Source organism: Belonocnema kinseyi, chromosome 7 (genome assembly GCF_010883055.1).
Source record: "Belonocnema kinseyi isolate 2016_QV_RU_SX_M_011 chromosome 7, B_treatae_v1, whole genome shotgun sequence".
NCBI classification, from domain to species: domain Eukaryota; kingdom Metazoa; phylum Arthropoda; class Insecta; order Hymenoptera; family Cynipidae; genus Belonocnema; species Belonocnema kinseyi.
Window position 1 is genome coordinate 105,523,254 of NC_046663.1, and position 4,275 is coordinate 105,527,528.

General features: G+C 34.9%; 1 protein-coding gene across 2 annotated transcripts in view; it reads left to right on the forward strand.

Annotated features, from left to right (window-relative positions):
* The first annotated feature begins 3,424 nt into the window (after positions 1–3,424).
* The window catches only part of LOC117175971 (scavenger receptor class B member 1-like), a 110,632-nt gene continuing 109,781 nt past the window's right edge, over positions 3,425–4,275 (forward strand). For both annotated transcript variants that reach the window (XM_033365859.1, XM_033365860.1), the window contains exon 1: positions 3,425–3,806. The gene's annotated coding sequence lies outside the window, so the exon portion shown is untranslated. The remainder of the gene's footprint in view (positions 3,807–4,275) is intronic.

Consider the following 4,275-nt stretch of genomic DNA (forward strand, 5'->3'; position numbering starts at 1 on the left):
TATTGATTAAAAAATAGTTCAATTTGAAATTTTTAAGAAAATCCTGGCATACATGTAGTCTATTTTTATTTACAGACTATTTATTTCCAGGCATGTTAATTGATTTTTCTTAACATTTTTTTGTTTGACATATTTGCATCACACCACATCAGAATGTAAAAAATTTATTTATTTATTTCACATTTACCATATATGAATCTTAAATTTACAAAAACTAACACTCACGTTTTATCTTATCGAAATTACCTTGACCAAAAGTGCGGGTATTGAAATTCTAAACATTTGGATGTACACTGAATAAGTTGAATGTTACTGGCGCTTAATTCAGTGTAAATCTTATAATTCCTGTATGGGATAATCTAATGAAACTACTTTAAAAAGAGAATTACAACTAAATAATCATTGAATTTATAAATAAATTGTTGCATCAATAATAATATATTACAATATTACTTAATTTGAATTTCTGTAATTTTTAATCAATCAGCATTGTACTATTCAAACTTATTATCTCATACTTCTCATTCGAAACAATTAATTCTTTAAAATTTTAAGCTGCATAGTCCACTCACTTGAACACAGCCTGAGGTAACCTACGATTGGCAGATTCGCGCTTATTGAATATTGCTATGTGCGCATCGTATCTTTACAATTGGGTGTGATCTTTTAAGAACTTTATTTCATATTGAATCTCAACCCATTCATATGCACATTAATGAATCGTAGAATTCTTATAGGAATTATTTCAGGTTAGTCAATCTTATTCAACTCTATTCACTCAGAATTTTGACGAATGTGGAATGGCAGAGTTACAGCACCGCACACAGGTGACCGATTAAAAATGTGGCCAACCGATTGTATTTTTATTCTTTTAATCTGTAAATGACAAAGAAGCAATTCAAATTGACTCGCTTTCTATCGGTTCTTTTTTCCTGGGTAGATATATAAAAATTTGTATTGACTAATGGATATAATTATATATAATGCATATAATGGATATAATTGGAGATAATAGATAGATAAATATATACATTATGATGGATATATTTTATATTGTTTGTAATCTGTTCGAATCCTGGTTCCATTCGTCGGAGAGGAACCGGGTAGAACCGGGTAGAAGATAGATTTTGTTCTTAATGATTCTTATCAGTCCAATGTACCGTCGGGAGACCGGATAAGAACATGTGGAAAACTGGTTCGGTATATGCAAAAAGAAACCGAATATATGCCACGTAAAAACGCACTTTCGACTTTGCTCATAGAGGCCAGGTAGACCCCGGGCTGAAACTTCTTTTTGTGTTTGTAAGTTTTCATCTCTGGTTCATTTCGTCGGAGAGGAACCGGGTAGAACCGGCAGAAAGATGGATTTTGTATTTAAGGATTCTTATCAGTCCAAAGTACCGTTCAGCACCCGGATAAGAACCAGGTGGAAACCTAGTTAGGTATCTGTGAAAGATATCGTGTACATATATACCGGATAGAAATGCACTTTCGACTTTGCTCATAGAAACCAGGTAGATCCCGGGTTGAAACTTATTTTTATGTTTGTGAGTATTTAATTTCTGGTTCCATTCCTCGAATAAGTACCGCAAAATTGAACTCGTTATTTTTCATTCTTTTTGTGTGAATGAAATTGGAATTTTCGACTTTTTGAACAAATTAAAAAAATTGATATAATCTGGTAGAGCTTTCAAAAGAAACATTTTTCTTCTCTTGATTTTTTTTGTCGTACATTGTTAAGCTTAAAATGTAGATTTTTTTATATTGAAGATGCTATAACTCTGATAACTTCGTTTTATCGAAAAAAATCATTAGGATAATTTGTCGAGTTTCCGAGCACTATGAATATCCGTGTATAGCATTTTTTAAATGTAAAAAAATTTTGAAAATGCTTTTTTAAATTTTGTATCCGAAATAGCTGGTTAACGAACTTATTATTTCTTTCAAGGCGTTCAAAAATTGCGCCAAAGCAGAATCCAATCTGATCAATCTCGAAAGTTATCGTATCTACACGATACAGACTACAGACAAACAAACTGGCTGACAGGCACCTTAGTAAAAATCGCTCTTTCTGATTTAGGGGTCTTAAAACGTGGAGATTTGATGAAAACTGACAAAGTCAAATTTTACATAAAACCAATACCTTCCCATCAGGATGAGAATGTAAACAGGTAATTAAACGCAACATTAAAGGCACTTTCAATATATTAACAGCAAACATTTTTTAAAGATAGGAACGAAGAGGTGTAAAGGTGAGTGATAATGTGGAGGGGAACAAGAAGTATATGGTGAGGCACAACGGTGAAGGCGTATAAAGTAGGGGGTTTTTGGAGGAGGGGAATTGGATGATGGGTTGGTGGTCAGGGGGGATATTTCATATAGGGAAGGGGTGTAGAGAAAGTATGGGGGGTATATGAGGGGGGTAATTCATTGGAAGGAGGGTGTAAAAAGGAGGTGTATAAAGGGTAAAAAATAATGCAAAAAAATTGTATAAATAACGGTGTAACTACACTGAGACAACATACTATTGAATCAAAAGTGTCTACTTTCTTGATGTATCAAAATCAGATCTTATTGATTTAATTGAATACACAATCGAATTCATAACATTACTGTTGACCCGAAATAAATAATTATTGTTTTATTGAATATTAATTTGGATGAGTAGTATCTGCTTTTGACCGAACGGTAAGTGCCTAATTTTCATTTAATAGCATTTTTTTCTTAGAAAGGTCCCTTAGAAAGCTACAAGGAAAGAAGGAGACACGGAGTATCGGCTGATGAGTTGAAGGGATAAATAGGGAAGTAGGAAGTAGGGATAGTAGATAGTAGAGATGTAGAGAGAGTAGAGAGGGTGATGGGGTGAATTTGGGTTAGATATCAAACTGGCAAGGGTATTAACTTTAAGAAGATGATCTCAACAGAGGACGATCTCCCAAAAACGATTTTTATCAAAAATTAGATAAAAACACTGCAAACAGTTGTCCACTGCGTTCAGCTTTTAATAAAATTTTGTGATAAAGATTACCTTTTGAATCTACTGCGTTGGTCAATTGAAACCAGTAAAGTGGTCAATGATTTACAAGTTTTCTGAGTATCTCGGAAATCCCGCCAGCATCAGGGTCACTATCATCTCCATTCTTCACAAGCCATCGATATCGGTTTATGTTAAGCACTACAGACTGCGAAAGAGACAAGTACCACCACCAGTTCTCCAGCAAGAGGGACCACAGACCGGTTAATCAGTCGGCGCATGAAGTGGAGGACCAGGTAGGGGATTTTTCAAAACGATAGCGCCGTCCGCTGGCCAACCAGCCCATGCAAAAATCAGCTTCTGAAAAGGCCACGACAGAAAGTAGTAGGAAGGGTCGCGCGGGGTTATATGCAAGTCCCGATAAGTATAAAGCCGAGTGCAGAGACGTTCTTCGGACTTGGAGACTCGACTTTAGATTGGATGCGCGGATGCATAATAAGAACGCTCTACTAACTGGCTATTTATTATTTCTTACAACCTCCGAATTGCAACTAGCTACGGGGCTGAATTTGTTTTATATCTGGCTGGTTGGTGATTTAGACTTTGAGGATTGTAACACGACAGACAACTGAGGGCGATTTTTTTTCGAACTTTGATTACGTGCGTGTTGTTTTCTAAGGATTACAGTGCAGTGTTTCCACCAAGTGAAAGCGATCGTTAAGAATCATCTTTCCAGGCTCCCTGCTACCGGGGAGGCATCGGTGATTTCATCTCGCCGAAGCTGCCCACTTCCGGTTTCATTTAGGTGGATAGACCCTTTCTTTTCAGAATCGTGAGTAACGCTTTTTATCGGTTCTTTTGTGTAAGAATTTGGGGGGATTTCAGCAAGGGAGTAGAATGTAAAGACGATAGGGATGAGTTTTTTTAATCTCAAAATTTCCGATACAAAGTCCGATCAAAGCATTACAAATATTAGAGAAGTGCATGAAATACACTGAAAAATAGATATTTTATACAATCGTTTTATTAGTAATGGTACTGACAATTTTTGAAGTTCTAATAACCATTTTATTAGTTGAAGTAACTAGTTGCTTGGTTAAAAACAAAGTTTGGCATATAATGTTGGATTTTAAAATCCTACTTCAGCTACTAAATTCAAATTTGTCAAAGGTTATTATTATATTATAGTAGCACATTTTACCTACATTTAGCCTTTTCCTTAAAAATAAAGTGTACTGATTTTTAAAAAGATACATTCTTGATGACCGTCAAAGATAGAATTATCAAATAGCAAGACATAT